This window comes from Herpailurus yagouaroundi, unplaced genomic scaffold, assembly GCF_014898765.1.
Source record: "Herpailurus yagouaroundi ecotype Mexico unplaced genomic scaffold, PumYag 192, whole genome shotgun sequence".
Lineage (NCBI taxonomy): Eukaryota > Metazoa > Chordata > Mammalia > Carnivora > Felidae > Herpailurus > Herpailurus yagouaroundi.
Genome location: NW_024412423.1, coordinates 19,361,917 through 19,383,868, shown reverse-complemented (window position 1 = coordinate 19,383,868; position 21,952 = coordinate 19,361,917). Strand labels below are relative to the sequence as shown.

Genomic DNA, 21,952 nt, shown 5'->3' with positions numbered 1-21,952 from the left:
CTGCAAATTTTTTTCTTTTTAGAGGCTTTTTTGCTTCTTAACTTTCCATTCTGCACACCTTCAGAATTCAGAAAATGTCTTACTGAGTTAACAGGCTGAGTGGTTGACTAAACTCTTCATCTCTCCCTTCCATTCACTATTCCAACAAATTACAGTCTAGGTTTGCCTTTCAATACCCCTTAACACTGACAAGACCTCTGATGGTTTCTCTGCCTGTTAGCACCTGCCCATTACTTGGGTCGTCTATCTGTGTTCTCAGTCTTTGCCCCATGCCTACAATCAGAACATGATCTAAGGATAAAAGAGGCTATGGACTTTTGGCTCACCGACTTGAGATTCATTCTTCCCTGGGATCTTCATGCTCAAGTCTTTTTTGTTTCAGCAGTCCTTTGATGCCTTAAAACAGATTTTTAGGAGATTTTATCCAGTTTTCATTGTTACATTTGACATGAAAGTTGATCTACCAGATGCTACTCCATCTTAACTGGGAGTGGAAGTCTCTTGTTCTCTTGAGTTTTTAAAATTTGTTTCATGTGAAATAAAACATAGATACAGAAAAACTTGTCTTTGGTATCTTTCTTTGCTATATAGCATAACAAGATGTTCCACATTGCTTTTGAGCATTTCCTGCAGTGAGCATGAAATCAACCGTTAAGGAATCTGTTATGTGTTGGTGCCTACTATCAATCCCACTGTGGTCTTGGAAACAAATAAAGGATAACATTAGAGACAGGGAACTGTTTTCAGTAATTTTTATTAACCTACTTAGTTTAGCATTAACATGTTCACCATGGCACCAAAGAGTTGGGCGTTTTAGTATGCCCAACTGTTGGGATGTTATAGTCTGGTATTTCAAACTCACAACTTAAAAAAAATTTTTTTTTGTTTTAATGTTTTGTTTTTTTTTTTAGGCGGGGGGAGGGGCAGAGAGGAAGAGGGAGACACAGAATCCAAAGCAGGCTCCAGGCTTCGAACTGTCAGCACAGAGCCCAATGCGGGGCTCAGACTCATGAATCATGAGATCATGACCTAGGTGAAGTCGGATGCTTAACCAACTGAGCCACCCAGGTGCCACTAAACTCACAACTTTTAACTAACAAGCTGGAGGTCATAAAGGTTAGGTAAGACACCTGAGGTCCCATGAGATTTCACTGATGCTAAGTGAAAAGCCTGGGAATCAAATCCTGATCTGGTAGCTTCCCAAAGCCTTTACTCAAAGTAATTCATATTTTTCATCGATTCAACAGTTATTAAAGATCTGATATGGAAATAAAGATAAATACTGCTTTTAACTTTAAATAATTTGGAGTAATGGAAGGCATTCTTAAATAGATGTGTGAAATAGGAGAGGTATGATAACAGAACCAAGTGCTTGCGTAACAGAAGAGTGACTGTCTAATTTAACCAGGAAGCTGGCACTACAGTAGGCAACGTTAGATCTGGATCTTGAAGCACACTCAAAGTTTGCTTTCTCTGCCATCCCAGTTAAAAATACATGCATATGGCTTTAAAATTAAGGAACATGAGCTTACCATGAATAATTCTTCCCCACCCTACTGCTTTCTTCTTGTATCCTTCCTAGAGGAACCTCTATCCATAGTCTATTTTTAATTTTTCTGACTGTAAACCATATACTTACAAAGTACATGTCTCTTGATTTTAACACTTTGGAAATTTGAAAGATGATCATCTAGCTATATTCACTATCCTTCATTACATCTCACACTCCCTTTGCTACTTTTTGATAGTTCTATTATTTATAGCCCTCTCATTGCCTAGTAACATAAACCTCTTTTTTGTTGCGTAAGCCTAAGCTGTATGTCTGACAGTCTAATATGTGAGATAAAGATCTAGACTAGTGTTTGACCAAACAGCTGGTCACAATAACATGTCCTTTTACTTCCAGACTTCTGTCAGTTATACTTTAGACATTGTTTTAGTTTCCAGGTTAAACAGATACTAAATGTTGAAAAACCAATTACTATGTTTCTTAATTTAACTGAACTTATTATATGTGATGTAGCTATCCTAAAAGGGAATCTGTGCCTTATTTGTCTAATAAAATTCAATATAAATTTACAACTTGTATGTTTCCTAGGGCTGTCATAATAAAACATCACAGATTAAGTGGCTTAAAAAGTAGACATTTTCTCACATTTCTGGAAGCTAAAAGTCCAAGATCAAGGCGTGGGAAAGTTTGGTTACTTCTGAAGTTTCGCTATTTCACTTGCAAGTGGACACTTGCTTACTATGTCCTTATTCTGGACATCCCTTGGTCTGTGTGTTGTCTATGGCCTAAACTCTTAAAAGGACACTAGTCATGTTTAGGGCCCGCTGATAATGATCTCATATTACCTCTATTACCTCTTTAAGGCCCTAAGTCCAAATACAGTTGCACTGCATTCCAGAGTACTGGAGATTAGGACTTCAACATAGGAATTTTAGGGGAACATACAGTGTTACTAGGAAATCATGTTAGATTTGAAACACTATTGGGAATAAAGTGAGTGAAATACTTTAACTTATTCTTTGTATGCCAGATGTAGCCATCATGAACAAGTGTGCCAGATTTTTTTTTTAAGCTTATTTATTTATTTTAGGAGAGTGAGACAGAGTGTGTGTGTGCACGGGAGGGGGAGAGAGAGACAGAACATCCCAAGAAGGCCCCACACTGTCAACGCAAAGCCCAATGAGGGGCTCGATCTCAGCAACTGTGAGATCATGACCTGAGCCGAAATCAAGAGTCATTAAGTGTCTGACTCCACTCAGGTCATGATCTCATGGCTCATGGGTTTGAACCCCAGGTCAGGGTCTGCCCAGGGTCAGCTAGGAGCCTGGAGCCTGCTTCAGATTCTGTGTCTCCCCCACTCTCTCTGCCTCTCCCCCTGCTTGTGCTCTCTGTCTCTCTCTAAAAAATATATAAACATTAAAAAAAAAAAGTTGGATGCTTAACGTACTGAGCCTCCCAGGCACCCCAAGTATGTTATATTATTAAATACGTTTGCATTAAGAATGTCTTAACAATAGACGAAAGTTTTATTTTATTTTATTGAAGAGATAAAAGTATATAGGCTAGCTAATAAAATTCTTAAACTGGAAAAAGTATTGACAAAAAAAAAACCTTGGAAGCCAGGATCATGATAGTGGAACAAATATAGCGGGTGTCTATACAAGAGTATACAAGCCATTATTTGCCCAAATAATTATGCCAAATTTGTTCCTTGTTCACCTCATGAAATAATTTAATGTGAAAAAATGCTGTTTTCAAGGAATTCCAATATAACCAGTTTTAGTATTGGACAAAGGATATACATGTATTTTGTGACTTCAATGAGCAGGTAGAATATTATGCCTGTTCTAAAAACTACATTAAAACACTCACATGAATCCTAAGGGGCATCAAGGTCAAATGCAATCAAAGTACTTCACACAAATAACAGATACCTGTTAAAAGAACATTAAATGACAAAATATGCTGAAATAGAAAGCATCTTGATGTAAGAGATTACAAATTTTTATGCATTTTATCTGTATGTGATGATATTTAGAAAAAGTTAAAGGTTTACAATAAAAAAATCCATGACGATATACAACGCTGCATTGCTAGCTTAAGAGAAGGTCTATCCTTTTGTTTGTAACAAATAAGAGTAAGTAACTCTGAAAGTATGTTTGATTAATGTAAAATATTAGCAAGAGATAAGAATATATGTCCTGAACTTGAAAATGAAGAGACTGGAAATGTACAAACCACCTGATGAGTGTATCAACTACTATAGGAAATGTGTTTATCAAATAGAAATTAAAGAGATCATGGATGTTCTAAAAATGGAGACGTCTTCAAATATTTTAAATTGGGGAACTGTTATTTCTATGGAGAACAGTTATTTTCTATGAATACATCTGATTTACAAAACACAACCTCTTAAATAGTAGTCTGATTATTTAAATCCTGTGGAAATTTCCATCTGAAGTAGTTTTAGGCAGCAATTTTGTAATAAAAAATCAGGAGTGTATTTGGATCCTGTAAAACAGATTCACAAATCATTCTTGGTGGAATCCTATCCAAATATAGATGTGGTCTAGAGAAATTTTTTTAAAACACTACCATTCACAGTGGTGGCATCCTACAAAGTAAGTCTCAATAAACTAATGTTAATTAAAAATTATTTAGATTTGGACTTGGTCAAGAGAAGTAAATGTTAAAAAATTTATTTATGAGCTTCCATATATATATTTTTAAATGTTTATTTATTTTTGAGACAGAGAGAGACAGAGCATGAATGGGGGAGGGTCGAGAGAGAGGGAGACACAGGATTTGAAGCAGGCTCCAGGCTCTGAGCGGTCAGCACAGAGCCCGACGCGGGGCTCGAACTCATGGACTGTGAGATCATGACCTGGGTGAAGTCAGACGCTCAACCGACTGAGCCACCCAGGCGCCCCAAGCTTCCATATATTTTTAAACTTTGGGTATAAATAAAAATATTTAAAATAACATGAATTTTAATATACCAACTTCACAGTTCTTCAGTATTTAAAACTAATCTTTAAGAACAATAAACATTAACACACACGTATGTAAGAGGCAGATGTTTCTTTTGCCTCAGGCTCCAATGATTGGCGCGGTACTGTTCCTAAGTTTCCAAACCTCGCGTGTGAATTGTAGCGTTTCTGCTGCCAGCCTTAGCAAATAAAAATACAGGACACCCAGTTAAACTTTAATTTCAGGTAAACAACGAGTAATTTTGCCTGAGCTATACGCCACAAAATTATTCGTTGCCTGTTAGAACTTCAAATTTAACTGGGCATCCCATATATGATCTGGCACCCCTAAACATAATTACGTTATGTGGTTGACAGAGCTGCCTGTTTCTTGGTCCAATGTTACTGTTCCTCCAGCGCCCGACTTGTCACTCCGGCCGCTGGTTTTGCAGTGGTGACTCGGGATCACACACCGGCAGTCCAGTGTCATGATGAGCGCCGGTGGACACCTCCGATCCTTATCAGGTCCGGGAGAACCTGCCTTGGCATCCATCACCCTTCCTGATGCCTCTGCCCCAGCCACACTACCTTCTTCAGCGCTATTTTGTTTGCTAGTCCCTCCTCCTGGGATGTTCTCCTAGGTAGTTACTGCCCTCATTCCCTTCAGGCCGAACAAATACCACTTTATAGGAAAGGCCTTATCATTCAGGGGACTAATGACTACTAGGAAGGAATTTTTCACTCATCTCCCTTCTCTTTTCCCTGCTTTGTTTTTCTTTACAGCAGTTACCGGCGCCCGTTAAATAATATATTTACCTGCTTATAAGCTTAAGGCCAGTAACCCCCACCTGGAACAGAAGTTCCTGGAGGGCGCTTCCAGGAGCTCAGTACCCGGAAGGAAACTTGTGGGAGGTGCCAGGAGGGGGCGGGGCTTGTTGTGGCAGCTTCCGGAAGGGGCAGTGCCAGAGGATTCTGGAAAGGCTCTGGTATTCCCAGAGGTGAGGCAGAGCGGTGGTGTGGGGGAGTGGGCCGTGGATGAGACTGTCGTTGTAGCTGCTGTGGCTTAGGGCATGTGTCCGCCCCTCCCTTCAGGCCTGTCCAGTCTGAGCAGCCGCTCAGGACCCGCAAGGCTCGGCCGGGTGGGCCCCGTGGGGGCTGTATCCCGTCGAGGGGCTTTCTCATTGACAGGTGGAATAGAGGGTGCACCCTGAGGAGGGGTGTGGGGGTCCCCAGTGATGTCTTAGCCAGCATTTGCAAGGCTGAGGATGCTTTGTGGAGTTTTATTTAAATTTTGTACAGATTCTTTATGCTTTTGAAACCGGGAAAATAATTTTGTTGGAAAGCATTTGAGGGTTCAGAGAAGTGGTAGGAAAAGACCACGGGTATTGAGCAAAGCCAAAATTTTGTGTTTTGAGGGAACTTTTCAGTACCTTTCTGAAAATGCTTTTGTAATGTGGAAGATCCGCAAACCCCCAGGAGGTCTACCTTCTCTGATATTCCTCTCTGAAAAGTCCTTCTTTCCTTACCTCATGAATTAATGCCATCAAAACTTAACTAAAGTAATAACCAAACCCTCCCTTGTACGTTATGGGCTCAGAGCTGTCAATTTCTTTATCTTCTTGGTTTCACTGGCAAGCACGTCCCTTCATTTTTTGACACAGTGAGTCTACGCCACCTAACTCCCTGAAATTGTGTGGTCAAGTGGTCGGGGTCCTCCTAGTGGCCAAATCTAGGTATTTTTACCTTTTTTTTTTTTTTTTTTTTTTTTCTCCTGTTAACAGAAGCACAGTTAATGATTCTTGGTTCTTCCTTTTTTACCAACTTCGCTTTCTGGTTCTTCACCATTGGCCTACCTTTCTCCTGTATGTGTTTCCTGATGTAATTCCATTTTCCTTTTTAGAATACTATCCTGTAGGAGGATGCATCCTATCCGCTCCTGATACTTTTAACAACTGTTTATAGGCTTATGGTTTGTTAAACTATTTTGTTGGTTTGTTTTCAAATCTTTCTCTTAAGTTTATTCCTATAGCCTTATATCCATGTTCCTAGTGGATATATCTACCTGAACTTCCCACATGAATGTAAAGGATAGATGGGAATTATTAAATGAATGATTGGGGTGCCTGGGTGGCTCAGTTGGTTAACCGACCAACTCTTCATTTCTGCTCAAGTCATGATCTCATGGTTTGTGGGGTTGAGCCCCACATTGGGCTCTGTGCTGACGGTGTGGAGCCACCTTGGGAGTCAGTCTCTCTCTCTCTCTCTCTCTGCCCCTCCCTCACTCCAAATAAATTAACATAAAAAAATAAACGAATGATCATAAATAGCACTCTAGGGAGGAAAAAATGCACTTAAAATGACTGTTAACCCTTGGGTGACAGACCTTGAGAATGTTATGAAAATCAAGGACTTTCTCCTTAAAAAGCTGCACACTAATTTTTACCTATAGTTTCAGAACTTCCCAGACTTAGTGTAGTTCATGAACTCAGATCTGGATTAGGGCTTTCTGAAATAATGACAAAATGCAAAAGTGTGTTTTCACAGATAAAAATTAGATTTAGAAGCTTACAATAAAAATACATTGTAGTCTGAGCTTTATGGACCATTTACCTAATTTAGTACTTCAGACTCACTTATGGAAACTTAATCTTTGGAAGCAGCATCAAGAATGAAGAGTCTGGAGCCCAAGCATGAGAGTTTCTGATTAACTGTGGTTTGTGTGTTTCGTAGTCCAAAAGGGATCTACCTTACTTTGGTCAGAGGCCAGAGTGCTACAGACCTTTCAGAAAATGTTTGCTAGGGAGACTGTTGTCTGCTCCTCTCCTGAGGACCAAAGGACAGCTGAGGTTCTGAGGCCTACTGCTCTCTGAGTAGGCAAGAATGACAGAGGTACAAGAGACTTCTGCGGTTTTATTCTAGCACAGCCTTTGAAAGGAACAATCCAAATGACAGCCCTGCCTTAGTTTAAAGCTAGGTTCTCTTTTCTGCTTATTATGGATCTTTGATAAGAAATACAATTGCTGAGAAGTCTGTTTTGCTTGCTGTTTGCTACGAGCATTGTGAGGCCTTTCCTGAATGTAACCCGCTGTGTAGTAGAATGGGTTGTAAACCTTCCTAAATGTAGTCTGATATGTAATGGAATGAGTGATTGTACATAAACTAATCGGCATTTCTCGCTTCTGTAAACCTGCTTGCTTAGCACATTCCCCACCTACCCTACCCTCTTCCCCCTTCCCCCTTTTTCCTCCCGCCACAAGTAACGGACAAAGCCTTCCCGCCAAAGGACAGACAAAGGACGCCCAATCAGAGAACAACAAATGTCCTTACTTTAAAATCAACTAATCAAGCCCCTCATAATTTGAAACCTCCCCTGTGCTATTTGTCTCTGTCTATAAAAAACGCTGTACCAACCCTGATCGAGGCCTCTTGCGTCACCGGCAGAGGACCAGGTTCGAACCTGCAATAAACGACCCTTGCCGCTTGGCTTTGACTTACGACTCTGGTGGACTTTTGTGGGAGGTTTCGGAACTTCGGGCATTACACCTTCCTTTGATGACTGGTAGGACTAGTGATTTCTCAGTTCACAGTTATTCCTTTAATGGTGAGTGCTGCTTTGAGATTGACCTCACTCTTTACTAAATTAAATCTCTTTCATCTCTTCTTGTGCCAATAGGCTACTTAATATTTCTTTATTATATTTTGTAAAGATGAGATCTAAGGAGACTTTAGCCACTCTTTTTTTTTTTTTCAATTTTTATTTATTTTTGGGACAGAGAGAGACAGAGCATGAACGGGGGAGGGGCAGAGAGAGAGGGAGACACAGAATCGGAAACAGGCTCCAGGCTCCGAGCCATCAGCCCAGAGCCTGACGCGGGGCTTGAACCCACGGACCGCGAGATCGTGACCTGGCTGAAGTCGAACGCCTAACTGACTGCGCCACCCAGGCGCCCCATAGCCACTCTTTTTTTAAAGCCTTCTCTTGGCTTTCATGATCCCACTGTCTTCTGTTTTTTTGTTGTTGTTGTTTTGTTTTGTTTTTCTGTCTCTCTGGGTACAACTTCTCCGCTTTCCTGTGGTCCTCTTTCTCACTTCTCAGTTAGGGTCAGAGTTTCTTTGTAGCCATTTTGCTTTCCCTGAAGGCTCATCATTGCAAATACTACCTATGTATTGAGAACTCTTTAATTTTTAATTCTAATTTTTACCGTTTTCTGGCTAGAAGCTGCAGCTCAACTTAAATGGCCCACAAGTTCTTCCATCTTACAGTATCCCAAACCAGGCTCATTTTATGTCCCTTAAATGGTTCTTGCTTCTGTTTTACCTATTTTTGTGAATGGCAAAAATAACTTTCTCCTAGTTATAGATTTTTGTTCTAGATTCCATCTTATCCCTCCACTGCTCTTAGTAACTATTCATGTGAAATAACTTTCATTCTTTAACTTTAGCAAGAAATTGATTTGTTTCTATTTCGTTTTTAATATTCACAGTTTAAGAGTTTAGATGTATACTTCCCATTTTATCCATGAGGAAGTAGGCTTCCTTTTTAAATTATTAATTACAAAAAAAATTATTAATTACATAAAGAACATCTATGTACTTGATCCTTTTAAACAATTTAGACAAAACAGAAACAGAGAAAGATGTTACAATGACCTCTTCCTTCATTTTCTTCCTATCTCTACAGCAAGTGGTTTTCAATTGGGAATGATTTGCCCTCCAGGGAATATGTAGCAAGGTCTAAAGATAATTTTGACTGAAGGTAATTTGGTCATGACTGAGAGGGTATTATTAGCATCTGGAGGGTGGAGGGTAGGGGTGCTGCTAAATGTCTACAGTGTACAGAACAGCCCTGTGACAAAGTACCATCGGTCCCAAATGTGACTAGGGCCAAGGTGGGAAACCCTGTTCTAGAGGAAATCACTATATATCCATAATGTACTGTCTAATGCTGTAAACGCTAGCCACATGAGGCTGTTTAAATTGAAATTAATTCAAATTAAATAAAATATGCAATTCCTCAGTTAGATTCACTATGTTTTAAGTGTCCAGCAGTCATATGTGGCTACTGAATTGAATAGATTATAGAACCTTTCCATTATTAACAGTAGGTTTTATTAAATATTTTAGGCATATATTATACAAAGTATATTTTACATAAATAGAATCACATCATACATGTTATTCTACAGTTTACTTTTGTTAATAATATGTCTTGAAAATTTTTCTCTTTTCTGTTTTTAGTACATATAATTAAATTTAGTGGTCTTTTACCTCTCTGACCTCAGCCGCAGCAATATCTTACTTGACACATCCCCAAAGGCAAGGGAATTAAAAGCAAAAATGAACTATTGGGACCTCATGAAGATAAAAAGCTTCTGCACAGCAAAGGAAACAATCAACAAAACTAAAAGGCAACCAACAGAATGGGAAAAGATATTTGCAAATGACATATCGGACAAAGGGCTAGTATCCAAAATCTGTAAAGAGCTCACCAAATTCCACACCTGGAAAACAAATAATCCAGTGAAGAAATGGGCAGAAAACATGAATAGACACTTCTTTAAAGAAGACATCCAGATGGCCAACAGGCACGTGAAAAGATGCTCAACATCGCTCCTCATCAGGGAAATACAAATCAAAACCACACTCAGATATCACCTCACACCAGTCACAGTGGCCAAAATGAACAAATCAGGAGACTATAGATGCTGGAGAGGATGTGGAGAAACGGGAACCCTCTTGCACTGTTGGTGGGAATGCAAACTGGTGCAGCCGCTCTGGGAAACTGTGGAGGTTCCTCAAAAAATTAAAAATAGACCTACCCTATGACCCAGGAATGGCACTGCTAGGAATTTACCCAAGGGATAAGGGAGTGCTGATGCCTAGGGGCACTTGTACCCCGATGTTTATAGCAGCACTCTCAACAATAGCCAAATTATGGAAAGAGCCATTCATCAACTGATGAATGGATAAAGAAATTGTGGTTTATATACACAATGGAGTACTACGTGGCAATGAGAAAGAATGAACTATGGCCCTTTGTAGCAACGTGGATGGAACTGGAGAGTGTGATGCTAAGTGAAATAAGCCATACAGAGAAAGACAGATACCATACGTTTTCACTCTTACGTGGATCCTGAGAAACTTAACAGGAACCCATGGGGGAGGGGAAGGAAAAAAAAGATGTTAAAGTGGGAGAGAGAGCCAAAGCATAAGAGACTTTTAAAAACTGAGAACAAACTGAGGGTTGATGGGGGGTGGGAGGGAGGGGAGGGTAGGTGACGGGCATTGAAGAGGGCATCTTTTGGGATGAGCACTGGGTGTTGTATGGAAACTAATTTGACAATAAATTTCATATATAAAAAAACAACAAAAAAAATAAATTTAGTGGTCTTTTGAGATAATTCAGTTTTATAATTTAACAGTATGTAATTTTACTTTTTAAAAAGTTTTTGTGCTTGAATATGATATGCATTCTTTTTTGTCTAGTTTATTTTACTCAGTGTTATGTTTTTAAGATATACCCATGTTGTTTTTGTGTATCTGTAGTTCATTCCTTTTAAGTACTTTATAGTATTCCATTGGATGACTGTATCATAGTTTATTTATCCATTCTCTTGAGGGACCTAAGAATTTCTTCCACTTTGGGGATATAATGTACTCCGGTCTGAATATTCTTGTACTTGTTAACTGTACACACATCTCTATTCATTTCTTGCATAGGAATGGAGTGATAGTGTCATTGGAATTTACTAATTATGACACTTTCTCAAAACAGTTGTATCTTCCCTCTGACCAACTATGTGTGAGAGTTCCCATTGCACTGTCACCTTACCAGTATTTTGTGTTTGTCAAACTCTTATGTTTCAGACTTTCTGTTGGCGTGTGATTGTATCCTGTAGTTTTGTTTTACATTTCTCTGATTATGAATGATATTGAACATATTTCATATATGTATTGGCCACCTGGATATTCTTTTATGAGTTATTTTTGAGTCTCTGATGCATTTTTCTATTGATTTATTTTTTTACTAATTTGTAGGAATATTTGACATATTCTGGATACAAACTTTATACTGTTTATATATGTTGCAAAGATATTCTCTTGTTTTAATGGCTTGCCTTTTCTTTCTTGGTGGCATTTTTTTTTTGAAGAGAAAAAAAAGAAAAGCTTTCTTCCTAAGATCATTCCCCGATAGCAAAATAACACTACAAAAATGCTCTGTTTAAGTGGGCTTGGTTCTTCATTTCCAACATTTACAATCACTTCAATATAATCTGAAAAGAAAAAAAATTGTGTGAATCATTGTGTAAAATTAATTTTTTTTTCAATATATGAAATTTATTGTCAAATTGGTTTCCATACAACACCCAGTGCTCATCCCAAAAGGTGCCCTCCTCAATACCCATCACCCACCCTCCCCTCTCTCCCACCCCCCATCAACCCTCAGTTTGTTCTCAGTTTTTAAGAGTCTCTTATGCTTTGGCTCTCTCCCACTCTAACCTCTTTTTAAATTTTCTCTTTTTTCACATTGTATTCCAGTTTTGTTTTTTGTGTTTTTAAAAAATAATTTTTTTTACATTTATTTATTTTTGAGAAACAGAGTGAGACAAAGCATGAATGGGGGAGGGGCAGAGAGAGAAGGAGACACAGAATCCGAAGCAGGCCAGGCTATCAGCACAGAGCCTGATGTGGGGCACAAACCCACAAACTGTGAGATCTTGACCTGAGCCGAAGTTGGACACTCAACCTACTGAGCCACCCAGGATGTAGCCACCAGTAAATCATCATCAAATGACTATACTTGCATATATCCCTTAAAATTTTAGAGCATTGATTTCTTCCCAACAGTAGGGAAATACTTGTTTTATCCTCTATAGTGTTTAATTGAATGCTGTATCAGAACTAGTTGATACTGACTTAGAACTTGATTATTCACTTTTTAAGCTCTTCTTATCCTTAGTACACAATAAGTTACTGTTTACTGGGTGATGTAGGGCAAGTTAACTTAATGACACTGTGGACTAATTTCCATAGCTATAGAAATTGGACACTATGTCAATTCCATAATTTTGTTATTATAACAAAAAGCCTATTGCTTAGATAGAACAGTTGAAAGAATTTGTAAACAAAAGGACTAAGCAGATGATTGAGTTTTTGCTAATTGGTCCGGTCAAGGGAGAGAATTATAACGACTATAGATTTCTGGTTGATTTATAGCATCACCTCAGAGAGATGGCACCTTACTCCTTGGTCACATGTTATTACTGAAGTATTTCTTGGTGCTGGGGGAGTAAGGATGGTGTCATCAGCCTGACTTCAAGTTACTAATAGGGAAATGAGTGTCCTGCCCATTTCTTTCAGTGGACTAAGCATAGATATCCTTTAGTGAAGACTTTCCTGGTATTTCACATAATATAAGTCCTTCATCTTTGTTCTTTTTAAAGCTTGTTTGGCTATCCTGGGTCCTTGATTTCCATATGAGTTTTAGAATCACCTGGTCACTTTCTGCAAAAATGCCATCTGAGATTTTGGTGGAGATTGTATTGAATTTCTAAATCAATTTGCCAACTTAATATTAACTCTTCTAGCCCACAAAAACAAAATGTTTTCTTTTCACTTAGAGTTTTAAAAATTTCTGTCAGCATTATTTTGTAGTTTTCAATGTAGAAGTCTTATGCTTTTGTTAAATGTTTCTATGTATTGTATTCTTTTAAATGTGTATATATTTATTCAAATTTCCAGTGGAATTAACAGGCAGCATTATATTAGTTTCAGGTGTACAATATAGTGATTCAGCAGTTCTATAAAATATTCTGTGCTTATCATGATAAGTGTATTCTTCATCCTATTCAGCCTGTTTCACCCATTCCCCCCATCCACTTGCCCTCTAGTAACCACCAGTTTATTCTCTATAGTTAAGAGTCTGTTTTTTGGTTTGTTTCTTTTTTTCTTTGATCATTTGTTTTGTTTCTTAAATTGCACATCTGAGATAGATGATTTGTCTTCCTCTGACTTATTTCACTTAGCATTATACCCTCTAGATCCATCTATGTTTTTGCACATAGCATAATATTCATCACGCATGTGTGTGTGTACGTACACTGCATTTTCTTTATCCATTCATCCATGAATGGACACTTGGGTTGCCTCCATATTTTGGCTATGGTAAATAACGCTTCAGTAAACATAGGGGTGCACATATCTTTTCAAATTAGTGTTTTTGTATTCTTTGCAAGTACCCAGTATATTTTTTTAACCTCTTTTAAAATGTTTTGAGGAGGGGCGCCTGGGTGGCGCAGTCGGTTAAGCGTCCGACTTCAGCCAGGTCACGATCTCGCGGTCCGTGAGTTCGAGCCCCGCGTCAGGCTCTGGGCTGATGGCTCGGAGCCTGGAGCCTGTTTCCGATTCTGTGTCTCCCTCTCTCTCTGCCCCTCCCCCGTTCATGCTCTGTCTCTCTCTGTCCCAAAAATAAATAAAAACGTTGAAAAAAAATTTAAAATGTTTTGAGGAGCTTCCATACTAGTTTTTACAGTGGCTGCACAAGTTTGCATTTCCACCAAGTGGCAAGAAGGTTTCTTTTCCTCTTCATTGTCACCAACACTTGTTGTTTCTTGTGTTTTTGAGTTTAGCCATTCTGACAGGTGTGAGGTGATACCTCATTGTGGCTTTGATTCACCTTTCTTTGATGTTGAGTGATGGTGAGCATCTGTTCATACGTCTGTATGTCTCCTTTGGATAAATTGTCTGTTCATGTCTCCTGCCCACTTTTTAATTGGATTATTTGTTTTTTTGTGTGTTGAGTTGTGTAAGTTCTTTATGGATTTTGGATACTAAACATTTATCAGATATGTCATTTGTAAATACTTTCTGTCACTGAGTAGCTTATCTTTTTGTTTTGTTGATTGTTTCCTTCACTGTGCAGAAGGCTTTTATTTGATGTAGTCCCAATAGTTTATTTTTCTGTTGTTTCTCTTGACACAGAAGACATAGCTAGAAAAGTGTTGCTATATTCTTCTTGATGCTGTTGTTAATTGAGTTGTTTTCTTGGTTTCATTTTTGAAATGTTTGTTGTTAGTTTATATAAATACAGTTGATTTTTGTGTATTGATCTCCTCTCCTGTGAATTTGCTGAACTTTTTGACCAGTTCTAATAGTTTTCTTGTGAATTCCTTGGATTTCCTATTTGTAGTCTGTAAATCACAGTTTTATGTTTTCCTTTATAAGTTTTAAAAATTATCTTACTGTTTTGGCTAGAATTTCCAGTATAGTGTTAAACAGAAGTGGTAAGAGTAGACATCCTTCTACTGTTCCTGGTCTTAGCAGGGAAGCATTCTGTCCTTCATCATTAAATATGATGCTAAGTTGTGAGATATTCATACATATTGTTAAAGAGAAAATCATAGGCCCATGATGGAGTTACTTAGGCTAAGGCCCCATGTCAACAAAACAAGACTTAATATCTAACTGACCTAGTTATAGGCTTTTGAGAATTTAACCTTGAATCACTCAATGGAATATCCTGGGCAGTATTAGGAAATGTACTGAAAACCCCATTCCATTCCCCTTAGAGAGGTGACCTTGCTTAAACAGTGCATTCCTGGATAATAAATTCCTTTTTATATGCCTGGTCTTTGCTTTTAGAAACCTTCCTTTTATTTAACTTGGGTGGAATTCCCCTCTGCTTGCTAGATGGAATGCAGCCTGATTCATGAATCATTTAAAAAAGCCAATTAGATCTTCAAATTTCTTGATAAAATTTTGTTTCTTAACAGATTTGGTGACAACATCAGGATACCAAGTGAACTTCTGACGGCATTTGGAGACAAGGAGAAACACAGGCATGGCACTCCGAGAACTCTTTTTAGTTCATAGTCTATCTCGTCATTTCTGAGGGCTGTTGGTAAGTCCCTCTTGGTTTTAGCTGCATTCTGTTTTGTGTTTAAGTTATTGTTCTAATTGTTTTTCCAGTCCAGGGTTAATGAGTCATTGTAGCCTGACAGAGGAGGCTCTGATGGAGCACTAGTCTGTAGCCCTTGGTTTAGTCTGCAATTCCACATTAGAATCCTTTCCCATTTCCCATTTGCAGTCCTCATTTATTGGGGTTTGCTAGCTTAGTCCATGCATTGAATTGCTTGTGGTGCACATGGGGACTTCTTTTGGCCAGTCCACAGTGACATATTTTGGTTAGTCCTGATGTGCTCCAGTGCATGTTTATTTGTCTTGTTTTTTGTAAATAAAGACTATTGCTAGCCGGGATCTTGGAGGCCAAAAAGCTGTAAAAGTTGCTGGGCAAGGGTCAAGCATTTAAGAGCTGTTGGGAAGCAAGGAAGCAAGCATTCCTAACAAAAGACTACCATGTTAGGATAAGCTGGCTACAGAACTGGTTAGGTTGCTGGTAAGTCACTTGCCTCAAGAAAATGTCTGTGCAGTGAGGCATGCTGTAAAACATGCACAATCCCGAACTCAGCACCATATCCCTTTTAGGTATTAGTTCAGCTCCCAGAGACCCAAAGGCTTAGCTAATGGGATCTTTAAATTCTAGAGTCAGGTGCATCACCTTCCAGCACACATGATTATTTTATGTCTAAAATCTGTGGTACCAGGAGCTGTGAATATTTACAAGAATGGCAACATTTTACCAAAAACAGCCTAGAATTACAGTGGCCATTATGGGGAACATTCCAGTTGTGACGAGATGGTTCACTTCAGAAGTGCATTTGAAAGTAAGGATTCCTGAATTAAATGAATGGAATGGAATATGTCTTTTAATTAGAATGCAGAAACTTCCAAAAGGCTCTAAGGTTCTAAAATAGCTTTATGCAGAGATTCATTACAGAAGGCTAATGAATAATTAAAAACACAAGAGGAACCTAAAATAAAGTATGATATGATTGATGTGACTACCGCTGCTCTTCTCTATTTTTCTTTACCTGAGTACTCACATTTTACTAATTTTCTCTCTGAATTTCTACCCTTGAGAAACTGTTAAACAGTTACCTTTTATTTATTTTTATATTTTTATTTAAAAAAATTTTTTAATGTTTATTTATTTTTGAGAGAGGGAGCATGAGGAGGGGAGGGCAGGCTCTCTGCTGCCAGCACAGAGCCCATTGCAGGGCTCAAACCCACAAACCATGAGATGACCTGAGCTGAAACCAAGAATCAGATGCTTAATGGATTGAGCCACCCAGGTGCCCCTGAACAGTTGCCTTTTAAAATTAAGTTACCTCTGGGGCACCTGGGTGGCTCAGTTGGTTAAGTGTCCAACTCTTGGTTTCAGCTCAGGTCATGATCTTGCAGTTTCCCTAGTTTGAGGCCTACTTAGGGCTCTGTGCTGGCAGTTCGGACCCTCCTTGGGATTCTCTCTCTCCCTTTCTCTCTCTGCCCCTCCCCCACTCACACTGTATCTGTCTCTCAAAACAAATAAATAAACTTAATAAAAAAATAAAATTAAATTAAATTATCTCAAGGTACATATCAACCCCCTCAGTTACCTTTCATCTCTTGGAGAAAGACAGAACTAAGAGCCATAGTTAAAGAATTTTTAAACTTATGGAGGAAGCACAAAAATTTTTTGAAGAATTTATAGTTTTCATTGAGGCTTCTAGAAGTGCTGACAATACTGACTCATTCTTTGGCCCTCCATTTTGTTTGGTTCACTTGATGACCTCTCTTAGGGCTATGGGCTCTTGGTCCCTTGGAAGTTAATATACATATGTTAGAAATGCCCACCAAGGCTAGGATATGGGGAGGCTTGTTTTGGCCTCCCATGAATCTGTTAGAGATAATACAGTCTTTCCCCTTCTTGATGAGGAGGTGGTGCCATAAGATGTAATTAAGGGTTAATCTGAGGTGCCTGGGTGGCTCAGTTGGTTGAGCATCCGACTTTGGCTCAGGTCATGTTCTCACTGTTAGTGAGTTCAAGCCCCACATCAGGCTCACTGTTGCCAGTGCAGAGGCAGCTTTGGATGCTCTGTGCCCTTTTCTCTGCCCCTCCCCTGCTTGCGTTCTCTCACTCTGTCTCTTTCTCGAAAATAAACATTTATTTAAAAAAGGTTAGCTGTAGGGGCGCCTGGGTGGCGCAGTCGGTTGAGCGTCCGACTTCAGCCAGGTCACGATCTCGCGGTCCGTGAGTTCGAGCCCCGCGTCAGGCTCTGGGCTGATGGCTCAGAGCCTGGAGCCTGTTTCCGATTCTGTGTCTCCCTCTCTCTCTTCCCCTCCCCCGTTCATGCTCTGTCTCTCTCTGTCCCAAAAATAAATAAACGTTGAAAAAAAAATTAAAAAAAAAAAAAAAGGTTAGCTGTCTGGTGCGTGCAAACTCTCTGAGGTGTTTTGATCTCACTACGTTGTTATTCTGTGCATCCTCTTCCTCTATAAAATCTGTGGACTAAGGTTAAGACCCTGCAGAGAATAACTGCACAGCTGGATTGTCATCTGCTCAGTTCCCCCTGTCAGTAAGTTACCCTGATAAGGAAAAATTATGTTATAAGATGGCTGACAGGACTGATAGGGGAATTCCAGTTGCCACCCCAAGACTCCACTTCTGGGTTCTTCTCCCTACGCCACTTGCCACGTGCACCAAATTACTTCTGATGTGGAAGTAACAGACTATAAATTGTCTCCCATGCTTGTACTCGGGGTTCAGACCTCTGGAGAGCAATCTCCTCTGAGCCCGCCAGTGTGAAATAAACCTCCTGCCTTCCAAGATCTCCAAGTGCCACTTGGTTCTTCTGCCAGATGATCCAGACCAGGTTCCATAACAACCCCGAATAAAACTGTGTAAACTCTATGGAGTGGCTTGCTTTTTTTCCAGTCTCAAAGTGCCTTCTCACTTTGGGGGATGCTTTACTGTCCTTCTCTCACCTTCTAACAAGGCCTGTGATCCCGAGCTGCCAGATCTTTATCAGCTTGTGCACATGTTGGTCGAACCTGGGGAAGCCCAAAAATGGATGCAGGAAGCAAGATGGCAAACCCTCAAAGATGATATTCAGGATCCTCAACCAAAAAGGGCTCACAAAATAGCAACTGAACTTTTACAAGCCATTCCCAGAGTTTTCCCTGCTTGCACTTATTGGTCTATTATTCAAGAATGCAAATAAAAGAAAGATCTGTTGCAGACTTCAAGGTCCATTTGAAAGCATTCTTCCAATGGCGTTCTGTTCAATACAATTAATAAGTGTACCCAATCTCTCTAGCTGCCTTATTTGTAAATGGATTATCCCCTGACATTTGTGGATTAATAAAAAGACAAAATAGGATAGGAGGCCTATTTTGAACTCATGACCATACTGAAAACTTTGAAAGTCTTTGGACCAAGGTCATAAACTAATGGCCTTACAACTACAACTGCTCCTAGGCCAGAGACCTCAGCTAACACTGAGCCACCCATGTTGCATCCCCCTGGGAGTCCCTTATCAATAAGCTGGCCCAGGAGCTGATGTCTCACTTGTAATTAATTAGGGCACTGGCGAGAAAAATTGTCCTATAAGGTCCTATACAAGTTTATTAATAATCAGATACCTATATGGGTTCCTCCCAAAACTGACAGGGACCTTCCAGTAAACTACTACCAGTAATATCCTTAAATAGCCAAGGAGAATGGTGAATATGAGAGCTATGTTTTCTACTTTAAACCCCATTCTCCTAGGACAACAATTCCCTTGGAGTGAAAGAGAAGTTTCCATACTGGGGGGTATCTAATAAAGTTCAGAGAGAATTTATATCTCAACAAGTACAGATGACTCTGGCCCCTTTCATTGAAAAACATTTCTTTCTCCCCTGTGATACAGGATAGCCTTGGTCAGTCTATTAGCTAGAGATCTCCTTTCTAAATTCAAATGTGAATACAGTTTGCCTCCAATGGTGACTTCACCTTAGAGTTCCCTTACTAACCTGAATCTTATTTTTAATGTTCTTCTTTTTTTTAATATTTACTTTTTGCATGGGAAGGAGGGGCAGAGAGAGAGGGAGACAGAGAATCCCAAGTAGGCTCTGCACTGTCAGTACAGAGCCCAGCATGGGGCTTGAACCCATGAACCATGAGATCATGACCTGAGCCAAAATCAAGAGCCTAATGCCCCCACGTGCCCCAGATCTTTAATGTTCTTTACAATCTGTCCTTGATACAGAAGATGGATTCCAGCAGAAGTTTCCTAATTTAATTGAGGTGCCTGGCATTCATTGGGCTACTTTGATTACTGACAATGGGAGAATAAAAAGTGTAGAGCATATAAACATTCAAATAGACAAAACCTAACCTCTTCCTAAATTGCCCCAATAGGTGTTAAAGCTTGAGGCCATACAAGGTATCACACCACTAATAGAAGACCTAATTATCCAGGGGTTAATCATTCCCTGTACTAGCTCCTATAATACTTTTTTTTTTTTTTTGTTTTTGTTTTTTTTGGTCTTCCACAAACATAGTGGGAGGGAATGGCAATTTGTCCAGGACTTAAGAGCTATAAACAAGGTAGTTATTTCCTGTTTCCTCGTTGTTCCAAACCTGAATATTCTTTTGTCACAAATTCCACCAGAGTCAAAATTGTTTATTCTTGGAGACCATTTTAAGCATTCCTGTAGATTCCAATAGTCAGTATCTATTTGGTTTTACTTGGAACAGTCAACAGTATACTTGGACAGTTATGCCTTGAGGGTTCGTGGAGGCCCTTTCTTATTTCTCCTAAGTGCTCCACCAAAATTTAAGTACACTCCAATTCACTGGGAATTGACCCTTTTACAACATGTGGATGACTTCTTGTGGTCAGTTACGAAAAGGGCTTCCATAAAAGATTCCATTTAATTGCTGTAACAGCTAAAAAACAGTTACCTAGGTCATAATCTAAGTGCTAAAGGATTCTAGCTATCTTCAAAAAGAATTAAGCCAAGCTAGGAGTTTCCTAGATCCCAAACTTTGTGGATTTTTAGGTCTACCTGGTTATTACAGACAATGGGTTTCTAACTTTTCCTTATTTGTTTCCTACTTTGTGAGCTTACTAAAATTTCATTCTTCACATCCTTTCCTGGGACGATAAATATGAATAGGCCTTTATAAAATTAAAACAAGCCCCACAAGAGCCACCTGCATTAGGGCTATCTATTCAAAACCTTTTACCTTATTTGTACAGGAGAGATAACCAAGACCCCTGGCTCACACAAAAACATGGCAGTAAACATAGAGCTACTGCCTATTGTAGCAATCAACTTGATTGAGTTGCTTGAGCCTGTCCATACTGCCTTAAGGCTATACCTGCAGCTGCAAAATTGGTAGAAGCCTCCACAGATCTAACCTTAGGAAATGACATTTGTTTTAAAACTCTACCAGCTGTCAGAAGCCTTTTAACTCTGAATTAACTCAGTATTTCTATGCACTGCCCACTAATCTTTTATGAGATCTTTTTGTTTTCACCACCTAATCTACATGTAAAATGTTGTAACATTCTCAATCCTGCTACATTACCACCCCTGCATAATGAAGCTGAGCCCCATGATTGTGAGGTAATTAACATACCATTTCTTAACACCTCATCCTTATTTATAAGACACACCTTTAATCCTGATCTAATTTTGTGTGTTAATGGATCATGTCATAAAAATGAGAAAGGGAATTTCAGGCTACTGTGCTGTTACCACCCAATATGAACAACTGGAAAAGAGAAATCTCCCACAAGCTAACTCATCCCAAAAAACAGAACTCCATACCCTTACCAGAACATTCTAGATATCAAAATGCCAAATTGTTTATATTGATAGCCAGTGTGCCTTTGGGGTCGTTCATGATTTTGGAATGTTATGGAAACAAAAAGGTTTTCTCACATTCACTGGGACTCCAGTAAAAAATATTCAAGTAAAACAGTTTTCTAATGCTATTCTTCTACTTTCTGAAATTACTGTCATCAAAATTGAGGCTCACACCAAAAGGACTGAAGCAGAATATCAGGGAATGTTCTAGGTGAGTTTCATGCAAAGCAGAAGCAACAGAATCTGTAAACGTTCATCTGTAGATATTCATTCTGCTCCTGCAAAAAATGACCTCTTTTGCCTCATGTTCTTATGACACGGCAGTTGTGTGTTCCTGAATTAGAAAGATTAAATGGGCTGTAAATTGAATAAACAGTGAAGGCTATGAGAAACCCAAGTTGGTTCTTCTAGTTACTGAGCAAATCCCATTGTTTGGTTGTTGCATTTCTTTTCCCCCCATGGTGGGAAACCATGATGACTCAAATTACAAACATTGGTGAGGAGACTTCCATAAAATTTCAAAAACAGTCTATCAGCAATGTCTGACCTGTCAGGTCTGTAATCTTAGAAAAACTATTTATGTTCCCAGAGCCCTCAAACTTTCTCCCTCTGGACCTTTGGAACACATGAGCCTGGACTTCATTCATTTCCTCCAGGTATGGGTTATCAGTATGCTCTTGTTACTGTATATATGTCTCCTGTGATGAGGCTTTTTGGGGGTGACAGTGGGGTTCAT

General features: G+C 39.2%; 1 long non-coding RNA gene across 1 annotated transcript in view; it reads left to right on the top strand.

The window, feature by feature from the left end:
- The first annotated feature begins 5,433 nt into the window (after positions 1 to 5,433).
- The window catches only part of LOC121010673 (uncharacterized), a 38,688-nt gene continuing 22,169 nt past the window's right edge, over positions 5,434 to 21,952 (top strand). Inside the window, exons 1-3 of the long non-coding RNA XR_005781321.1 lie at positions 5,434 to 5,477; positions 15,252 to 15,379; positions 21,806 to 21,872. This is a non-coding gene — a long non-coding RNA (uncharacterized LOC121010673). The remainder of the gene's footprint in view (positions 5,478 to 15,251; positions 15,380 to 21,805; positions 21,873 to 21,952) is intronic.